General features: G+C 40.0%; 1 protein-coding gene and 1 pseudogene across 5 annotated transcripts in view; one reads left to right on the forward strand and one right to left on the reverse strand.

Moving 5' to 3' along the window:
• The window catches only part of UBR5 (ubiquitin protein ligase E3 component n-recognin 5), a 162,063-nt gene that overhangs the window by 37,197 nt on the left and 108,628 nt on the right, over nt 1–16,238 (forward strand). The window lies entirely within an intron of this gene.
• Nucleotides 5,576–9,031, reverse strand: LOC111819471 (chorion-specific transcription factor GCMa pseudogene; annotated as a pseudogene).

Here is a 16,238-nt window from a genome sequence, read left to right on the forward strand (position 1 = left end):
CACAGTTAAAGGAAGCTGGTAAGAAAGATCTCAAAGATGAAGCATAAGTCAGGCTTTATCCAGTACCAGTAGAACTAGGACCAAAGAAACTATTGAGGTTTTGTTTGACCATCATTCTGGTTTTCTATTGCAGTGTTACAAATCACCCTAACTGTAATGGTATAAAACAACGATCATTTATTATTGACTCATGATTCTGGGGGTTGACTGGGCTCTGCTAGGTGGTTCTTACTCTAAATTTCTTATGCACTTGCAGCCAGATTTTAGCTGGAGTCATCTAGAAGTCTTCACTCACGTTTGGCACCTGGTCTGTGAAGACTCAAAACAGCTGGGAGCTGGAGCAGCTAGGATTCTGCAGGCGCCTCTGTCTCTGTGTGGTCTCTCCATGTGATCTGTCCAGCATGGAGCTTTTGACGTTAGACTTCCTGCGTGGCAGCTCAAAGCTCTAAAGGCATGTGTCCTAAGAAAAGAGAAAGCCAGGCTGGCATGTCTTTTTTAACCTAGCCTTAGAAGTCATGCAATGTCATTCTCTTCTGTAGAAGCAAGTCATAAGGTCAGCCCATATTCAAGGGGAAGAGAATTAGACTCTGCCTCTTGATGGGAGGGTTGTCAAAGAATTTATGGATTTCTTTTTTTAAACCACCATAAACATTCAAAAAGATGATAAACTAATAGTAAATAGTAAAGTATAATTATTTAGAAAGTGACTTGGATGCTATGAAAGCTTTAAAAAGATTGATACCATGTATTTGAAAATAGAAATAATGAAGACTTGACATTTATGGCATTGGACGTAATAATGCATTTTGTGAAAGCAGTAACTACTGATGAACCTATTATTTCCAGTCGGAAATATTGAGCTTGACAGTTCAACAACTTAACATCACAGAGGCCCCCAAAAAGCATCTAGGTCAGGATCACAAGGGAAGTCAATATAATTGTGTTTCTTTGGCATCACTGTTATTACTCATATGGTCAGGTGGTAAATTGGGCACATTATTTAGGAAATGTGAAGCATTTAATATATTCTGAGACACAAAAATCGAAATTTGGACTTAGTGATTAGTTCTTTACTATGACTGTGCACAGATGCAGGCTCTGTTTCCTGTGAAATAGTATTTTCTTTGGACAAGAACTACTCAGCTTCATCATCCATTTGATTCATCAGCTTTAGGACTGATTGTTTCTATTTCCAGAAATCACATCTGCCCTGAAATAACTTGGTTTTATTGCTCTTGAGTATATTTATTCAGCAAGCATTTACATGCCTACAGTGTGCCAGGCATGGGGATGTAGGGCATTCAAAAGAAACCTTAAAGCCAATTCCAAAAGGGGAGTTCCAAAAATCTTTTGGGCAGGACACTATTGTTGAGATAAATGTGTAGCTTACCAATATGATTAATATGAAGAAGACATCGATTTACATGTAAAGCTTGTTAGAAAGAGGCCTTATTATTTAATAGCCTTGCCTAAGGGGGTATTTTGGTATTATTTGTGGTCAATTTTAAAGAGGTAATTAGTCATGCATGTTATTTTTCTTGATGTTTTACAGTTTTTATTAAATGGAATATATGATGAAGTTGCAGGATCTTGTATGAATGTGTAAAAGATTGACCCTGTATTTATAGAGTACCTTTTGTTGTCTTGTCTGTTTCTAATCAAAAGAGTCACGAATGACACAATTAGGAAAAGGATAGAAAATCTAGAGGCAGCATGGCACAGTGGAAAGAATGTTGAATGGGCAACACAGGTGATCTCGGTTCTAGCAATGATTGTAGTTCTGTCTTGTAATTTTAGCTCTGTGGCTTTATTTCTCTAAGCCTTATTGTTGTCATTATAAACTGAGGAGATGGGATTAGACTAATGGACTGCTTTGGTTTAAAGTTCAAATCTAGAAAAAGTTAGTAGAAGTCCTGGATGGTAAAGATTGTAGGAGGTGTCAGTGAAAGGTTGAATTAAGTAGAATCATTTTTTGGACTTTATGGAAACCAAGACAAAAACCAGTGACTGAAGAATTGCAGTGCTTATTATGTTGTATCAGAGAGAAACATTTTCTGAATTATGTTCTGAGATAAATTTTTAGTGACTATTCATTACATTAGAGATATTGAAAAACTCAGTGGACAGTGGGTTTTGTAATTGGTACTGAAGTTTTCTTAATGTCACTATATTGAGCACTGGTAAAAACTGAAGTCATAATAAACCAAAACCCAAACTGGTTGCTGTCAAGTCAGTTGTGACTCATGGTGACCCAGTGTGCATCTGAGTAGAACTGTTTTCCATAGGGTTTTTAGTGGCTGATTTTTCTGAAGTAGATCACCAGGCTTTTCTTTCAGAGTTGCCTCTGGGTGGACTTGAACCTACTGAGTGTTACCTGTTTGTACCACCGAGGGATTCCAAAGTTATAATATGTTACAGTTTTGTGGAGGTCCCTATGGGAATTGAGGTGTGTAACTTTCTGGATAAGAATTATATGATGTTTAGAGGCTGATCCTGTAAATTTGGAGGGTTTGGTCACTTTAAAAATTATTTTTATTGTTGTATGTTTACTGTGTATCAAGCACTGTGTTTCCAAAACATTATCCCATCTCACAACACCCTGGCAGCACTGTTGGGGAGGAAATTTAAGTTGAAGGATACTAAGTGTGGTTCCTGGGCTGCATAGCTGCTTTCTGGTGGGTCCCTGAGACAGGCCTTCAGCCATTAAGTCCCAGCAACAGGCTCTGCTGTTGAGGCTCCTGGGCACTTTTATGTGAACTGAGGTTTTAAACATTTGTAGATAAAAATAAAATGTTATAGTAAAGGACTGTGTTCTAGCCTTTAAAAGCAGTACATTAACTGTTATCTTGTGACGATATGGATACATTTTCTTATTGCTTTAAAATTTTGATCCGTTTGCAGAAGATGGGATCATCATCATGTATCTTTTCTTCCCTCCTGCCTGGGGTTTCATGGAGGAGAGAGGACCATACATAAAGTGACAGATAGCGTGCATGCTCAGTAGAGTGTTGAAATTAGGAGTATTGTTTATTTCTGAAGCTAGTAGCTATTAAGTATTAAGCTCTTGCTACTCTTTCCATTCTCACATGCCAGGGCGTGAGACGGTGGACTGGGGGACACATCGCAATCATTACCGCAGTTGCACTGATTTTTTTTTTTAATCCTTTATGTACTATTTGCATGGGAAAGGTTGTGAACAATTGGTCTCTGGTTTTGTTTAACGTTCTGGTATCTTTAGTCAGTCTGTGCAGTACCTGTTATACTAAATATCCAGATGTACAAAAAGTTAAGTCACAGACTTTATTCTTAAGGAATTTACTATATAGTTGTGAAAATGAAATAGAAATGTAAAAAGTAGAATAGAAGTATCAGAGATAACAGTTCAAGGCAGTATATGATTAATTGCAAAATAGAATGGACTGATGAGAAGTTCTGGAGGAGGTCAAAAAGAGGAAGCACCCACCGGACTGTGTAGCTAGTAGACCTATACATGAAAATTACTCCTGTTTTCTGTCAGTATGCCAGTTGCCCATACCCAATGTGATTTGTCTGTGATTCTCTCTTTAGCTTGCACGTTTCCGGTAATTTCTGTTTATGTATCAGTGGTTCTTTGCCATGGCCCTGTTTACTGTCAGGAGAGACTTGAAGCCTGCCAGTGGCATCGCTCTAGCAGTGCAATAACCCCACAGTATCCACCTGAAAATGAGTATCCTAGGATATGCAGGCTTAATAACATTAAACTGGATTTATTCTTGACTGGAAATTTAATTTTTGGAGGTCCCCTGTTGGTCTTCAGGCATGAAAAAAGTTTTTCAAAACTCATTGTAATCAGAGCTTGTGTTTTCTTTCATTACCAAAAAGAAATGTTTTCAGACTTATTTTCTGTTACATCTGGTAAGGGGCAGGGAGAAAAGTTGTACTGTGTTTTCCTATTTATTAGGTTCCTTCAGAGCATCCAGGTTCTTCTGTACAGCCTTCATTATGATTTTATACTCACAAAAGGTAGCAAAGTGGAAGGATGCTGGATCTGTGTCCTTCATATCTTGTGTCCTTTTGTTAGAGATACCTACATCTGTAAATTTGTCTCCCTGTCGTTTTTGTTATATCAGTTGACTTTAAATGATCTATTCTGATATTTATTCAGCCTTATTTGAAGAGAGATTTTGATTCCAAAAAGAAGAGTTATTTGATCACAAGAGGTGATATAGATTGTCTCTGATATTTGTTCCTTATTTTTGTTATTTAAAAAAAATTTATTTCTTGCATGGTTCTTTTCATATTTGATGTGTAGGCTCACCTTTATTGTAAAGTACTTCAGACCAGAAGAGGAACTGGCATTCAAAATATAGGTAGCTGATGACAGTTGTGTTTATTATACCAAGGTTTTTTAAGCAAACATATATCAAGCATATATTCTAAACTTGGCACAGAGTCAGTACAATAAAGAATAAAGATGAACTGGACAGAATCTAAGCCCTTGTGGAAGGGGAAGACAGTGAGGAAGAAGGAAGGAGAGACAGAGGAGACCATTTGCCGCCACTAGAATCTCTCTTCGTGCTGCCGTTTAATTTGCTGCTCGTCTTTATTGAATGGAGTTGGGTCATATTCCTTGTTTGATAAGTCTTAGAAATCAATGAGAAAACATATTTTTTAAACTAATTGCATAACTAGACAAAGTATTAACTATTTCAGGTATAAGGACAGCTCTCTACACCCCCACAGCTCTTTAACCGTCTCTCCCAGTTCCTTCCTTCTCACAGTTCCCAAAAGGTGTGATGTCATTCTAGGTGGTGTGGTTAGTTGCTGTCGAGTCAGCTCCAACTCTTGGCAGGCTTATGTATAACAGAACGAAGTATTGCCCAGTTCTGCATCATCTACATGATCGCTGGCATGTTTGAGTCCATTGTTGGGGCTGTTGTGTCTGTCCATCTCATTGAGGGTTTCCCTCATTTTTGCTCACCCTCCACGTTACCAAACATGATGTCCTTTTCTAGTGATTGGTCTTTCCTGATGATGTGTCCAAAGAAAATAAGCCAAGGTCTTGCCATCCTCATTTCTAGAGAGAATTCTGGTTGTATTTTTTCTAAGACTGACTTGTTTGTTTTTCTGGCAGTCCACAATATATTCAGTATTCTTCATCACTGCCACAGTTTGAACACAGTGATCTTGGGTAGGTGGGCTTTTACATCTCTGCTGTTTGAGATACATCAGGGACAATGGAAAGCCAACAGATAATGCAACTGAGGTGCTGAGAACCACAAACAATGCGAAAATAAGTAGAAAGCGTTTCACTTCACAGATGGGACAGATTTCCATTCCTTGCTAAGAAGGGGAGTCCAAGAGTGGAGAAGGAGCGGCCCTAAATGTTACTTTTTGTTTGAAGAAAGAAGCCTTGCCCTCATCTTGTTGTCAGGACTCTGATTTATCTGTGTTGGAATTGACTCAGTGCAATGAGTTTGGTTTATTTTTTGAAAACCGTTTCACCAAAAAAAAAAAAAAAAAATTCTTTCAGCTATTTCCCAAAACAGTTTTTTTTTTTGGGGGGGGGGGAGGAGGGGCTTGTGAAAGACTTGAATCATCTTAAAGGACAGAGGTTTAGAAGAATTTCATTGTTGCAGTGGTCTAAACCTACACGTCTCATTTCTTCATCAAAATACTATTTGCTGCTCTTACCTGGCAGGGACTATTGAGGATGAGGGTGAGAGGTGTAGGTGAGGAGGAAAGGGTCCTCCTGGGGTGAATGGTACATGGTGGAAGGGAAGTAGCTGTTAAAATCCACATGTACCTTCTACACCTTCTCTACATGAAGCTCACCCCCTGGATTTGCCCATAATGAGTAACAGCTAGTTTTGGCTGCAGGTGGTTCCCCAGGAATCTGCTAGAAACAGGGTTCTGAAGAGTTCAGGGAAAGGAAGACATCCTAAGGCGAACTGGCCAGAGGAAAATGATAACTGGGGGCAACATTTGTCATTAAGAGGATTTCTCTCCAAAGCTACATTTTTATTCCATGCTTGCAGATCCTTGTAATCTGGGTAGATACCAGAGACAGAAGGCTGAAGCAGGTTTGCAGTTGTAGATCCTGCTATTGGACAATTTGCATTTCTCATAGATCTTAGTGGGGCCCAGGCTAGAAGGGGATCAGTCAGATCAGTGGTCCCCCCAAAACCATAACTCTTGGAGAAGGATAAGCAATCATTCAGTGACCTCTGCTGGGGATACAAATTAAAGGTCCATTGTAACTACCAGGCAACTGAACACCTTCCTAGAAAGACCAAATTAGAGGTGAACTTTCCCAACTTTGTGTTTTACCTGGAAAAGACTGTCTCTGAGATCCCCTTCAGCTTCAGATAGGTAGAGGAAGACGCCACGTGCACTTTTTTCATTGCTCCTCTTCCCTCAGCTTCTCCTTTGGTTTCTGATTTTGCATGATCATGCCCTTCCTTTGACTGGAAAAAGATGAGATGAAGGGTCCGTCATGCCTCCAGAAGTTGGTGAAGGAATCCCCCATGGCCTCAGCAGGGAATTAGGCTCAGAATCCTATCACGGTTGGGACAGTGTTTCCTCTGCTGCTTCTGCTGGGCGTTGTCACAGATGGCAGGGTGCAGGCCTACCTTGCAGCTCACTTTGGCAGAGCATTTGTGGCTGCATACCACCATGCCCAGGTAGGCTTCTTGAGGATGTGGGAGTTGTGATTGCTGGTGTTGCACGTGACCCAATACGTGCCTCTTTGCACTCCTGTTCTGTGAGCCGTAGATGTGCTGTGCATAGGAATCTGGCCAGTTGGGTTTTTTCACATTCTGACAGTTTCGTATCGTAAATATCTAGTTTAATATCTCCTTGTCCTCAGAATTAGCATCGTCTGGTTCCATGATAAGGTCAGATCACCCAGAGAGTTTTATCTATTCATCTCCCCTCAGAAATGTTTGAGGATTTTGCTCTCACAGGCTTTACTATGGTCAGGATGAGCCCATTCATGCAACTTAGACAGGGGGACTGTTTTCTGATGCTGATCCACGGGCAGCATTGGATTCAAAGGGTCACTCTCTGCCTCAAAGCACTTTTTCACTCCTGGTATTTGTTCTTGCAGTTATATTTTGACTTAGCAGATTGCTCTAGCACCGTCCCCCATTTAGATAACTTGAAAGAAAAATGAATATTTTTAAATACTAGAATTCTCCCCTTGACTTCCCAAAGTATTTTGGAGAACTTTAACTTTTTTAATTGTATAAGAGTCAACATTTTCTTTTTCTTTAGTAGATATCATCATAAATGCTTTCACTTGAGTATACTGCCTCCCCCCCTTTTTTTTTTGAGATGATGGATCCAAACATTCACTAAGACCTATTTCAAAATCCTGACTCCTCTGAAGCCTTGGCCCTCGGTGACTCTTCAAACCCAAAGTGACTTCTACCTTCTTTTAGTAATTTTTGCTGATAGCACTCATTTTGGCACCTGCCTTACTGCTTTTTTAAAAATTTTTCTTTCTGTATATATATCCTTTTTATAAGTAGATTGTCAGCTACGTGAGATGTGTGGATTGAATCAGTGCTTCTCAGCTTTCCTTTTGTTCCCCAGGCTTCTTGAGAAGTAGAATACATGGTCCTCTCTAACTTTAGCTCACAATTTTAGACATGCTCCCAAGTATGTAGAAAGCCCCCTCCAACTGGTTCTGCTAGTCTCTCCCCCTCCCTACTGTGTTTTAAATAGTGCATTTTATTTCCCATAATGCTTAACACCAGGCCTCATACTCTGGGTGTTCAGGAAGTATTTATTGGTTGAATCAGACCCTTGGCAGTTGTGATGTGATGGCAAGAACAGAGGCCGGGAGAGACTGTTTTGTCCCACATTCTCCCTCTTCTTAATTGAGTAATTACAGGTAGGTCACTTAACTTTTGTAGTCGTTTTCTCAAACGTAAAACAAAGGGATTATTTATCCAGAACTCAGTATTAAATGAAAAAATCTGTATGTATTTGTTTCCCTGAGATTTGAAAAAAAGTTAAGAAATATTGAAACAAGTGCAGTTCTCTGCTGGCGCCAGTTTCTAATAAAGTTTCCACAGTCTGTGGTTAGTGAGAAGATTTTTTGTTTCATATTACGACGTTCCTGGAGCCCTGGTGGCAACAGTGCTTAAGTACATGGCTGCTGACCTCAAAGACGGCGGTTCAAACCTATCAGCTGTTTCCGTAAGATTGCAGCTTCATCTTTTTTTTTTATGAAATATTGATAATAATAGTTGTTTTTTTAAATTTGGCAAAATGAAAAGTTGGCAACCTTATGTTTGTCCTTATAATTTGAAGAAAATTTTACTTATCTGTTAAATTGAGAGGTCAGAGGTACACGCTTTATGCCTCAAAAAAATCTACCATACCCCAGTTTGGGGACAGGTTTCTATATACTTATTTGTTAGAGCAAGCTTGTTAATATTTCACAGTTTCTATCTTTACTAATATTTTGTCTGCTGGAACTGTCAGTTTCTGATGGAAGTATGTTAAATCTTTCTTTGGAGTGTAGACTTGACAGTTTCTCAAATGATTGATTTTGCTTATTCTGTTTTTGAGGCTATGGTGTTAGGAAGGAGCCCTGGTGGCGCAGTTGTTAAAAGCTCAGCTGCTAACCAAAAGGTTGGCAGTTCGAATCTACCAGCCACTCCTTGGAACTCCTATGGGGCAGTTCTACCCTGTTCTGTAAGGTTGCTATGAGTCGGAATTGACTCGATGGCAACTGGTTTGCTGTTAGGTGCATTCAGGTTCATGAATGTTAAGTATTCATGGTGGAACTTTTATGGTTACGTGGTGCCCTTCTTTATCCCTGTTAATGTTTTTACCCCCCTCCAGTCTGATAATCTCTGGCTTTTTATATGTGAGAATAATATATTTAAATAAATAGGTTTATTTCTACTGTCTGAATTTCATATTTTCTGATCTTTTTTTCGTTTTTGCTTGATTGTTTTCCTTTTTCTTCTGTTGGATTACTAGTTTTCTGCGTTCCCTTGTCTCTCTCTCTTTCTCTCTCTTTTTTTTTAATTGTACTTCAGGTGGAGGCTTACAGAACAAATAGTTTCTCATGAAACAGTAGTATACATATTGTTTTATGACATTGGTTAACAACCCCACAACATGTCAACCCTCTCCCTTCTCGACTTTTTTTTTTTTTGGTGAAAATATACACCATTTCAAAAATTTCTACATGCACAGTTCAGTGACATCGACTATGCTCTTCCAGTTGCGCGGCTGTTCTCACTTTAGATGAAGGCTTACAGAACAAAATAGTTTTCTCATTTAACAGTTAGTACACATGTTGCCTTATGACAATGGTTAACAACCTCACAACACATCAACACTATCCTTACTCAACCTTGGATTCCCTATCACCAGCTTTCCTGTCCTCTTCTGCCTTCTGGGCCTTGTCCCTGGACTGCTGTGCCTAATTAGTCCCATTTGGTTTTATGGGGCTGTCCACTCCCCGGCTGAACGGTGAACCTCGGAAATGACTTCACCACTGAGCTGAAAGGGTGTCTGGGGGCCATACTCTCGAGGTTTCTCCAGTCTCCTTTAGGCCAGTAAATCTGGTCTTTTTTTTGTGAGTTAGAATTTTGTTCTATATCCTTCTCCAGCTTTGTCCAGAACCCTCTGTTGTGATCCTGGTCAGAGCAGTCAGTGCCTTGTCTCTCTTTTGTCTTCTCTGTTGATTTGGAAGCCATTAATTGTATTTCTATTCTTTTAGTGGTTGCCATTAAATATTTCAACTACCAACTTTCCTAACAAAGCTCTGGTCCCCATTCTTTCACTGGGGAGCACTTTTAGCTTCATTTCCCGTCTGTGGAGATACTTATCTTGCATTTGATCTTAGCATTTTTTTTTAAACAATTGTTTTTCACAGCTGTGTAAATTCATGCGTTCTTTAACATCCATGATACATTCTGTGAAATGGGACATTATGTGATTTGGACGTTGTGTGAACACCATATTATTTGCTGGGGCAAATAACCTCCCTCTGCAATTTACCGTTACCATTATATGCCTGGCAGTGCAGTCTCTTTGTATACAAGAGACATGAAATACACGTGTTGTGTGCGGGAAGCTGCTGCATTCGCTACATCCGGTTACATCCACTATGTCCCATTCTCCAGTCGGGATTTCTGAACTCTCTTATAACCTTATGGGACCATGGATGTATATGCAGTTGGATGTTGCTTGAACAGACGTTATGTGGCACAGGACCGTATTTAGGATAGAAGGTTTTCCCAGGGTGAACTCACTGTACTTTCTCTATTCCAACCATTCTTCTACCAGAGCTGGTTTGCATACCTGCATATAATACTCAGTAAATATTTGCTGATTGATAAATATCTTAAACATTTTTCACTTTCATGTTAATTTTAGTTTAATTTGCTTCCCTTTGATTACCATTAGAAGGAAGGGACAGAAAGAGGAGAGACAGGACCACCCAAACCTATGGAATGGCCTTTTCACTGACTCCACATCTGGCTCGGTGGAGTCATCAGTGTTAAGAGAAGGAGGTGTAGAGAATTTAGTCTGGGGTAAAACAACTGTAAGGTTCTATTGTGAATTGACCATATTTACTAATAGTATTTTCCTTGCAGGCTGGCTGTTTTGTTAGATTTGTCATCTGTTTTGCTTTGTAAACACTAAAAGCATTATACAAATGTTGGTTATTTTTGTGGGAAACAGGAGGAGTATGCTGTGTGTTGTAGCTATGATGATGGTAACTGAGTTTTGCAAGCATTTCTGTTCCGCTAACCTAGTGGTTGCTAGGACAGGTCTGAGACAGTGGTGATTATGAAGAGCACTGGGCTGGGGATCGATTTAGCATTTGAATATATCCCCACTTACACCTCACCCCCACCTCCTTTTTTAGGAAGGTGAAGTTAGGAAGAGAGGAGGTAGTTGATTAAACCAAAACTTGTTAGTTGCTGGAGCTGTAAGATCTGAGAACATACAAATGTATCTCTCTGACTAGTAAGTGATTTTCAGGCATTTAAAAAAAAGAGGCGGGTGGGGGGTAAAAAAGCTAGCAGTTTGTGGGAAGATAATTAGGGATTGCAAGATTGTTAGGCAGATCTTCTTTATAATCTTCCCCACGGTTAGCTCGCCAACTGTCATATCCCAACAATACCTAAAATCACCAAGGTTTTTTCTTTTTTAAAGTGGTTTTCATTGCTTGGCTGTGAGATGATGAGAGTGAGGGCTGAGATGGGATGGGATGAGAGCCTCTTGGCCAGTTAATGTCAGTCTGTAAATCAGGGCATGCCAGTTGAGTTCACATACTGAGTTGAATATTTACTATAAAACAAATAATTGCAAGCATCTGTTGGTGGATCCCTGAAGGTCAAAACATGGGAGCTAGGCCTTTGCTATGGTAGCTCTTGCCATTCTGAGACATTTGTGCTCCATAATAGTAAAAGAGACAGGGATCTGGTAGAGCCCCCTAAATTTTGGCTGTGGTGGTTTGTAGTTTTGATGATACTTGTTTTACTCCTTAGTGTAGCTCTCTGAATTATATTTGAAGGCAGTCTTTCTGATTATATCATTTTTGTATAGATAAAAGACAGGAAAGGCTGTCATTGTTGAGCTTCCTTTTTGAAGGGGCTTTCTATGTTCTAGACACTGCTGCGGTCCTGGGCTAAAGAAGATGAGTAAGACATGGTCTCTACATCAGGGAGCTTAGATCCCAAACCAGTGTCCTCTGGTTCCCCCACGATTTTGGTAGAAAGCGTGACCCTGAAGAGTGTTCGATTCTCAATTCAGTTTACAAAACATGAGATTAAGCATAGTTAAACAGATTTTTTAATTGTAGGACTTAGTAGTAGAGCCTTTAATAAAAGCATGTGAATTGTGAATTCCTGTAAGGGGGCTATGCTTACTAACATCTCCATGGAAACTTTGGTGGCGTAGTGGTTAAGTGCTATGGCTGCTAACCAAAGGGTCGGCAGTTTGAATCCTCCAGGCGCACCTTGGAAACTCTATGGGGCAGCTCTGCTCTGTCCTTTAGGGTCACTATGAGTCGGAATCACCTCGATGGCAGCAGGTTTTTATGAGGGGGCTATACTAAACAACGTTTCCAAACTCGAAATAGTCTGCTTATTAATATCTCCCTAAATGGAATACTAAGGTCGCATAATGGTTTAGCCCTTGGCTGCTGTCTCAGTTGTCTAGTACTGCTCTAACAGAAATACCACAAGTGGATGGTTTTTAACAAAGAGAAGTTTATTTTCTCACAGTCTAGTAGGCTAGAAGTCCAAATTCAGGGCGCACGCTCCAGGGGAAGGCTTTCTCTCTGTCAGTTCTGGAGGAAGGTCCTTACCATCAATCTTCCCTTGTTCAAGGAACTTCTCATGCACAGGGACCCCGGGACCAAAGGACGCACTCTGCTCCCAGTGTCGATACTTCGTGGTATGAGGTCCCCATGTCTCTGCTCATGTCTTTTATATCTCAAAAGAGATTGGTTTAAGACACAATCTAATCTTGTAGATCTCATCAATATAACTGCCACTAATCCATCTCATTAACACATCATAGTGATAGGGTTTACAACACATAGGAAAATCACATTAGATGACAGAATGGTGGACAGTCACGCAATACTGGGAATCATGGCCTAGACAAATTGATACACATATTTTTGGAGGACACAATTCAATCCACAACAGCTACTAACCAAAAGATGAGCAGTTTGAACCTGCCAGCTGCTCTGCAGGAGAAAAGGCCTAGTGATCTGCTGCAATACAGATTATAGCCTATGGGACAGTTCTACTATGTCCTATAGGGTTGCTCTGAGTCGCAATCAGCTGGTCAGCACACAACAACAAACGGAATATTGAATGGAATATTAACTGTATGAATATTTTAAATACATTCTTATGTGTATTTGTGGTATTTTAGAGCAGTGATTTCCAAACCTTGCTGATCATCAGAATCACCTTGGCTGCTTCGGGGGAGAAAAAAATTTGAGTTGGAATACATTTGTGTGGTTTAAAATTCATAAAGTATAAATTGGCATATGGTGAAAAGTCTCCCTCCCTGCTCTGTCCCCTAGCCTTCTACTTCCCTTCCTCATAGGTAACTAACGTTACTCCTTTCAAAGATGCATGTGTTAGAAAATAACATATATTCTCTTCCAGTTTTTCATAATGGTGGCACACTGTACATACAGTGTAGCAGCTTGCTTTTTTTCCCACTAGGACATCTTAGCGTTCTTTTCATATAAGTACATAGAGAGTGTCTTCATCCTTTTTATGGCAGCCTGGATGTATCATAATTTATTTAGACAGAATACGGATCACTGGCTTTTGTATTTGGAGGTATGAAGGTATGGAGATACGGTAGCCACTTTTGTCAGAAGTGAGAATAACCTGTTGCCATGGAGTTGATTCTGACTCCACGACCCTGTAGGACAGAGTAGAACTGCCCCCTAGGGTTTCCAAGGAGTGATTGGGGGATTTGAACTGCTGACCTTTTGGTTAGCAGACAAGCTCTTAACCATTAACGCAGACGCTAAATGATCTGCCAGTGTCACACAGTGGCAGAGCTGGGAGTCAAAACTCAGGGCTTCTTTTAGGTATCCAGGTGTGAGCCAACCAAAAACCAAACCCTTTGCTGTCAATTCAGTTGCAACTCATAGTAACCCTATAGGACAGAGTAGAACTGCCTCATAGGGTTTTCTAGGCTGTAATCTTTACAGAAGCAGACTGCCACATCTTTCTCCTGCGGAGGGGCTGGTGGGTTTGAACTCCCGACCTTTTGCTTAGCAGCTCAGTGCTTTAACCACTGTGCCACCAGGACTAGCTGGCGCTAATTTTGTCTTTTCATGGCTATGCTGATGATCGGCGAGACAAAACAAAACCAACAAAAAATTAGTATGTTTTTATATCCAGTTCTTACTATTTAGGTACATCATTAAGTGTTCAAATCAAAAAACCAAACCTGTTGCCATTGAGTTGATTTCAACTTATAATGACCCTACAGGACAGGGTAGAACTGCCCCATAGAGTTTCCAGGGAGCTCTTGGTAGATTTGAACTGCCGAGCTTTTCTGTTAATAGCTGTAGTTCTTAACCACTATGCCACCAGGGTTTCCACGTTAAATGTTAGGATATTTTATTATGCTACTTGCCAGTAGAAGACTTCCAAGGATTGGACTTTGTGTAATTTGCATTTTAAGATGTTTAGCCAGTTAGACTCATGTTATCAATTTGAGGCACTTAAGCAGGCAGGCAGCACACAAATGGACTTTTATCAGTAATTTTGTTTCCTGATGAGCCCTCCTTTTTCTTCCCTTGGCTTTCAGCTTCCTTTTGTTCTCTTCAGCACATTTTGCTAACAGCAGCCCAGATTAAACCACAGAGGAAGGAAGGAGAAAAGGAGAAAGAAGACTGCTCTCTAAGTGGAGGGGAAGTGGGAGACTATAAAGTACTGAATGATTTTCCTGTCAGTCTGGTAAACTCTATCTTGGGGATAATTCCCAAAGAAAGAGTTTCAAAAATTCCTCATAGTGTTGCAGCACCATTTGAATCAGGGCGTAACCTCAGAGAGACATTGTTTTGCAGGACAACATTCCTTTGGTGTGTTTTAAAAAATCCAGTCTCGTAACATTGGTTATATAGAGAAATCTAAAAATCTTTCAAAACGTCTGTGAGAAGAAATAAAAGGCTGTGAATCCACCACGTCAGGGCAGTGTAAGGTTTAGAGCCTGAGACATCTGAATGCCTATTCATTCAGCTACCAATTCATCTGGCAGACGGTCACTCTTTGTCAGGTGCTGTGGATTTAGAGATTCATAAAACATAGTTTCTGCCTTCAGAAAGCTTGTTGGGCAGTGAAGGAGACAAATATTTCATCAAACAATTAAAGAGTAATTGTTGCAGTATAAGGAGTGCTATGCAGGAAATATGCAACAGGTATTATCGGAACTCAGAGAAGTGCCTAGTTTAGCCTGAAGTGGAGGGTGAGTTAAGGTTTCCCACGTTTGTTATTTTGAGCTTAGCCTCGAAGGCCTACTAGCCAGGTGTGGAGAAGAAGGCAGTGGGGTGTGGTTATTCTAGGCTGAGGGAATAAGTGTATAAAAAAAGTAAGAGAGTTGTTAGTATAATTCAGTTAGGGAATTGTCACACTATGAGGATGCCACTGAAAGAGTGAGAGGGGATGAGAATAGAAATGTAAGAGCAAGAAGAGAAGAAATCTCTTTGTGAAATAAAAACTCATGCATAAGAACCAAAGATTAGAGAGTGTGCCTACAGATTTCTGGTTCCAAGAATTCCCAGACTTAGGAACCTGGGTCCTCAGGTTCCGACCAGATCTCAGGATTCAAATTGGGCCTGTTTAGTTTGGTTACCAGTTCAAGCCAGAACTTTGAAGCAGCAATGTAACAAGCTACCCAAGGATAAAAAATATGGTTCAATAATAATGATAATGGCTGCCATTTATTTAGCACTTAAGTTCCTGTCTCTTTCCAAGGCACATTATAAAATAATCTTTAATTCTTATAGCGATACTAGAGACAAGTGGTTTTATCTCTGTTTAACAGATCAAGAAATCGAGGCTCTGGGAGGTTAAAGTAAGCTCATCCAAGGTTTCAGGGCCAGTTAATCGTAGGGGTGGAATCTCTCCCAAGTTTGTCTGACACCACAGCTCAGTTCTTTTCCCTCTCTACTGTACTGCCCCTCACAAGACGCTAGATGCAGTTTCTGGTGCTGATGGGATGTTAGATCAGGAATATAAAATGACCATTTCAAAGGCAATAAAACTGCGATTTCATCTTTGATGTAAAAGGGCAACAAAAAAACCCTCGCAGTAGTTCTTTTTTTTAATTTTTTTTATTGTACTTCAGGTGAAGGCTTACAGAACAAATAGTTTCTCATGAAACAGTAGTCCACATATTGTTTTATGACATTGGTTAACAACCCCACAACATGTCAACCCTCTAACTTCTCAACCTTTTTTTTTGGTGAAAATACACAAAGCCAGAGATACACCATTTCAAAAATTTCTACACGCACAGTTCGGTGACATTGACTATGCTCTTCCAATTGTACTGTTATTCTCACTTAAGATGAAGGCTTACAGAACAAAATAGTTTATCATTTAACAGTTACTACAAATGTTGCCCTATGACAATGGTTAACAATCTAACAGCACATCAACAATATGCTTACTCAACCTTGGGTTCCCTATCACCAGCTTCCTTGTCCCCTTCTGCCTTCTGGCCCTTGTCACTGGACT

This window comes from Trichechus manatus, unplaced genomic scaffold (genome assembly GCF_000243295.1).
Source record: "Trichechus manatus latirostris isolate Lorelei unplaced genomic scaffold, TriManLat1.0 scaffold00009, whole genome shotgun sequence".
In the NCBI taxonomy this organism is placed as follows: Eukaryota; Metazoa; Chordata; class Mammalia; order Sirenia; family Trichechidae; genus Trichechus; species Trichechus manatus.